The sequence below is a fragment of the Glycine max genome, chromosome 2 (genome assembly GCF_000004515.6).
Source record: "Glycine max cultivar Williams 82 chromosome 2, Glycine_max_v4.0, whole genome shotgun sequence".
Classification (NCBI taxonomy): domain Eukaryota; kingdom Viridiplantae; phylum Streptophyta; class Magnoliopsida; order Fabales; family Fabaceae; genus Glycine; species Glycine max.
Window position 1 is genome coordinate 37,690,161 of NC_016089.4, and position 6,512 is coordinate 37,696,672.

Sequence of the window (6,512 nt, forward strand, 5' to 3'; positions counted from 1 at the left end):
CTTCTTTTCATCTGCATGGAATCATGATAGCAAATTTACTAAAATTAAACTTGGATTGAAGCAACATTAACTACCTCCTCATATATTCAGATACATATGATTTTAAATTTACCAGTTTCGTGATTTAAAATTTGTTCTTAATAAGCATCTGAGTCTTTTGTTCACATAGTATTTATACCACTAACAGTAAAGTTCCAGCCCGTGCATCAACACAGGATGGAAATAAGAAGGGAAGGGGAGAAGCTTTTTGCAGTGCAAGAAATGAAGGAAAATAAAAAAAATAGTTCAAATTGTATGACCATTCTTTTCTGTGTTGATACAGTTTCTTCCAGCAACGGCTTCCAAATTTGTATATGGTTCCAAAAAATATATTACGCTTCAGCGGGGCCTAGGAAAACGCACCCAATGGTAGGTCACCGTCCACGATGGTGTGCCATCTATTGCTGACCCATGGTTCCAGTACCTTCATGAAAAAAAATTTATGGCCGAAGATGAGGTTGTCTTCTACTTCCGGTTTGATGACCATGCATGGGAGCTTTTGATCAGGAAAGATATCGAATGGGACGAGGAGGACATCCACCTTGACGACTGACTTCTCTTCAATGAACAAATTTATTTTGTATTTTTAAACAAACAAACTTAAATACCTTACGATATTGAACAATCTTTTCTTTTGTTTTCATCCAACAACGTTAGTATTTTTATCCCTCTCACAATATCATTTTAAAACCCGCACTGCTTGTCACGTTATTTGCATGGAATCATGATAACAACATTTGTTATGCGTATCCAACAATATATTAACTACCTCCTTGCATAATTTACAATTTATTCTTAATAAGCATCTGATATATCCTCTGTTGTAATTACAATCACCAATTACTCAATCCTTTTAAAAAAACTATCTACACAATATTTACCCTCAAACTTGGTTTATACATCCTGAAACATTTTTTTATAACTTTTTATATTTATTGTTTGAATCTATATTTTTTGATGGTCATATTTGTTTTCAATTTTTATCTATTTTCTAAGTTTGCTTCATATTATTTCCTGCAATTTTTTAAAGTTTACAATACAATCAATCCTTTTTACAAACAATCTATATAGTGTTTATGTCACTTACAGTAAAATGCTGCCCCGTGCGATATCGCACGGGCATTAAACTAGTTTTTCTAATAAAACGAGGTTGAACTAGACAAATGTTGCCTTCTCGGTAAAAAATTTCCCGCTCTTTTCTAATTCTCCTATATCTGCGTACTATCTCCCTCAACTGTTATCGTCACACAAATCATCCACACAAACTTTAATTCTCCCTTCAACCACTATGTCCACATACCCACTGCATTATTTTATCTTATTTTCTCATTCCCGTAAAACTCCCGGCCCCTTCAAACTTTCGTTACCTTTCTTCTCCACTTTTTTTGGAATTCTTTTTCCTCATTTTCTATTGAAACTCTCTCACGGAAGTTATTGTCGATTATTTATTCAAAAATAACTTCTACTTAATGAATGTGCATAACATAACTTCAAAGTGACTCTTTCACATTCACAATTATCTCTTTCCAATTTACAGCGATCCCTTTCTTCCTCTGCATCTCTTTTTCAGGCAGAATTTGGTAAATGAAACCTTCCATTTTTTTCAACCATTCACTAAAATAAACTGTTTTTAAAACTAGGTCATGTACGCATAAAGGAGTATGATTTTCACTTTGGTTTATTTGCATTTGTCTTTTCTTTTTCTTTTCTTTTTCCTACTTTTTAATGTTTTTACTTTCTATTGCCATGCTCATTTTAGTTTTATTTCGGAGGCTTCATTGATTAATTAGTCCAAAATATTTTGCAGCTCCACACAAGAACCGTTAAATTGAAATAATACAATGAAGGATTAATATGTCCTCCAATAATAAAAAGAAAAGTGAAATTCTTGTAAGGTTGTAATTTCTATAATGTTTGATTAAGTGTTTTAATTAGATTCAGGAGCAATTAAATTTAATTTAAGTGCATGTAATCAATTAATTAATTATGCGATGATGGTTTGTTACGCTTATGCCTATTAATATATATGTCGTATTATATGTGTATTTTGATGAGTTTTAGAGTGTTTGGACTTAAGTTGATGGGTCTTGGGCCACAAAAAAAGGGTGGTTGAGTTTAGTAAACTATGAGGTATGAAGAGAGGAAGTTAGAGAGTCATATAGCCTTCACAAACCTTTCATAAATCTGAATCAATTCTAAAACATTCTCATTTTCACTCCATTCTTCCACTCCAGGAGAATCGTTCATTTGAGAGCTTGAGACCTTGATTTCCTTTGCTCAAGGAACCATGTGAATAAGCTTCTTTCGAGTGTTGGACTAGTTCGGTAGTAAAGAACTCTCCTCTTTCCCCTCTCATCTTCCATTTTTGTTTTCCTTCCATGAGCATCTTTTGAAGCTCATAAAAGTGCTCATAGTTGAAGTTTTGATGTTGATTCTACTTGTTTTTAGGGTTTGGGTGTTGTTGCTTGGTGTGTGCTATTGTTAGGAACATAAGCCAAAACTATCAACATAAACACAAATACCTTTACAAACTTTTAAGACTACATCCTTATGCATACTTGTCATGTCCTCTTCATGTATTTTTTGTTCAATTTTCTACCTTTGTTCATATATGTCATGTACAAGCACATTGTTGTTGAATTCTCTATCAATCAACATATTTGTCGTGTACAAGCAGACTTTTGTTTAGTTCTCTACCCTTACACATATCTCTTTTCATGTATAGTTCTTTGCCTTTGTGTATATTTGTCATGAGAAGCCATTGTCAAGGTACTAGCTTAAATCTTGGCCTTTTCCTACCAAGGATATCTACAATAGGAATAATCTGAGATTGGTACCCAAATCTTTTTGGGTTCAGCTGTGCAAGCAATGACTTCCAAGATTATTTTGATGATGCCAAAGAATCAAGAGTTAAGCAAGTTCCAAAGAATCAGGCTTCAAGAATCAAGTCTCAAAGAATCAAGATTCAAGAACAATTAAGTTTCAAGATTCAAGATTCAAGAACAATCAAGATCAAGACTCAAGATTCAAGATTAAAGAGAAGTTGATTTCAAGATTCAAGAGAAGAAATCGAGAAGCAACAGTCAAGACTTCACAAGGGAAGTATTTTTCAAAAATCCAAACATAGCACAATTTTGTTTTACAAAAGAGTTTTCTCAAAAATTTTCTAAGTTACCAGAGTATTTACTCTCTGGTAATCGATTACCAGTGACCAAATTTGATTTCAAAATGTTTTTAACTGATTTGCAACGTTCCAAAATATTTTTCAAATGGTGTAATCGATTACCAGTGTATCTGAACGTTGGAATTCAAATCCAATTGTGAAGAGTCATAACTTTTCATAAAAATGCATTGTGTAATCGATTACATGATTATGGTAATCGATTACCAGTGATAACTTTTGAATAAAAGGTCAAAAGTTGTAACTCTTGACATGATTTTCTCAAGGTTATAACTCTTCCAATGGTTTTCTTGACCATACATGAAGTGTCTATAAAAGTAAGACCTTGACTTGCATTCAAAATAACTATTACAACTCTTTAACAATTTTTGAGAACTTCTAAGAATTTCTTTCTACTCATCTCTCTTCTTGTTCTTCCTTTGCCAAAAGCTTTCTAAGTTTTGTTTTTCCAAACCTTGTTTTTCTGCAAGTGAAAATTCTGCAGAAAATAAAAGTGTGCTATATTTTCTTCTCTTCTCCCTTTGCCAAAAGAATAGAAGGACTAACCGCCTGAATTCTTTTGTGTCTCCCTTCTCTCTTTCCAAGAGAATTCAAAGGACTAACCGCCTGAGAATTCTTTTGATTCTTCCCTTCCCCTTAAACAGAAGATTTCAAAGGACTAACCGCCTGAGATATCTTTTGTTTCCCCTTGCAAAGATTCAAAGGACTAATCGCCTGAGAATCCTTTGTCTTAACACATTGGAGGGTACATCCTTTGTGGTACAAGTAGAGGGTACATATACTTGGGTTGTTATACTGAGAACAAGAGATGGTACATCTCTTGTGGATCAGTTCAAGTGGAGGGTACATCCACTTGGTTTTTCAAACAGAACAAGGGAGGGTACATCCCTTGTGGATCTTTGGCTTGTAAAGGATTTTACAAGGTTGAAAGAAATCTCAAGAATCGTTGGTTGCTTGGGGATTGGATGTAGGCACAAGTTGTTGCCGAACCAGTATAAATCTTATGTTTGTTTTCTTCTTCCCTACACTATTTAATTTCCACTATGTACTTTTAATTGCCGCTTTTACTTTTGGTTAAGTTTCTGTTTTTGTTCTTTACTTTCTTAACTTAGTAGTAATAGCCTAGTTGAATCTAGTAACATTAAGAAGGATAAATTTTTAATTAGTGAAAACACATTAATAATTAATTCAACCCTCCCTTCTTAATTATTCCGAGGCCACTTGATCCAACATCAGCAACATCAGTATCCTTAGTCTATCCGTAACACCCTAAATTTCTACAACTCAGTTTCTAGTTTTATCTATGTGATTTAATTTTAAATCATTGTATTTAATTCATATTGCTTATGACATTACTTGTATGACAAGAATTATATGTGATTATGGTGTTTGAAGGTGAAATAAGTGTTTAATACACATATTGCTTTATTTAATTGTCTAAGTGAAATAATTGCCTAGAATAAATTCTAAAGTGAGATACTAGTTAAATAATTTAACTAAGATTAGATTAATTAATTTAGAATTATGTGACATTTTAAAAAATAATTATCCCACTTTTGGTCAAAAACTAGAAAATGACTAATTTGCAATTTATGGAAAATTGGTGGAAAATGACTTAAAAAATATATTTGCTACCTAGTCCTTAGGATTGGGAGCCCTATAAAAACACAACTAAGGCCTCAAACCCTAGAGTGACCCGTTGGCCCAAGCACAAGGAGAGGAGGGAGTTTTTTGTGTTCTAAGTCAAGAGAAAGGGTATTGGGGGTGGTTTTGATGGATTTTCATCATTTTTTTTCTCCTTTTCTAACTCTTAAAGGTATCTGGAGTTTTCAATCAACCTCATAAATCATGATTCTTTTGGCCTATTTTGAATGTTATTGGGGTTAAAAATCATAGAAATGGCTTTGGGTTTGGCTCTCTGTTGCAAAAGAATGAAAATACTTCAATTTCATATTTGGGATGAGACATGGATAAAATTTTATTTAATTTTTGGAGCATGGTTTTTGTGATTTGAAGTTAGTTTGAAGGTTTTTGGGGTCACTAGATCTCCTGGGAATTTTCTATATTTTTTTGAACATTTCTTCTATTTTTAATCGATTTTCCTTTTTCTTCTTCAAAATTGTTTATTTTGAATTTTAATAATTTTTGTGGGTCTTTTTTGGAGAAACCATTTGGTAAGATTCATTACCTAACCATTGGGAGTAACCACAAAAATTTACAAAATTATAAAATTAGTAAAAATAATTTTAGTGATCCAATATGTTGAATCTAGACCAGTGGAAAGGGAAGACATTTAAATTAGGGAAAAATTGTTCTGTTGTGAATTGAAACTATGTAACTTTATGTTGATCCCAAGACATATTGGAATGTATAGTAATTTTTTGAGATTTTATCAAAGTCAAATTCTATGAGTTTTAAATGAGTTTTGGGTCTAAAAAAATATGTGGGAGAAAACATAATAATGGACCTATGTGAAAAAGATTTTGAAAATCTAAGTTGATTTAGTATTTTTGGATTTTTCAAAACAAGGGTTTCATGTGTTAGGACAAAAAATATTTTTAAGAGAAATAAAATATATTTTTGAGAAAATTTTGGTATGTGATTTTTCTTTTTGCTATATATGTGTTATGGAATATCTTTGTCAATTTTGGTGAATTATGGAATTAAAATGTTATTTTTAGTAATTTGTGAACTTAAATGCTAGTGTATGGAATGCAAATCTTGAAAATGATATAAATGTTTTTTTATGGGAAATTGCCATGTGTGATCTTAGATATTGAGTCCTACCTCAACAGGAAAACACTTGTCCATATATTGTGCATTTGTGAATTAATTGTGATTTACTTTCATGTGCAATCATTAAGTGTGATATTTATCCTATGAACTGAGACCTAAAGAGCGTGAACTCTAGGCATTGGGTTTTGTATGCATGATTTTTTTTATTATTAGATAATGATTGTTAGGGACCAGAAATTAAGACCCGTGGATACAAATGGACTTTAAGAGGAGGGAATTTTTGAAAAATTAAGAATTACCGACTGAGAAACTTTTTACAGAAAGTAGTGAGTAAACTTGTAAAAAGAGTCTGAACACTTAAAAAGTATGGAGTAGCCATAATAATAGAACTTCTATAGGATGGCTCATGGACTTAGAATTGTGTTAGGACCTATGCAAAGAATTTGATAGGTATTTGAGCATAAAACATCGAGAGTTATGAGAATGGTCATAAAACATAATAACACGATGTAGCCACGAATGTGGGTTCGTGATGGGATATGTGCATGAAGAACAC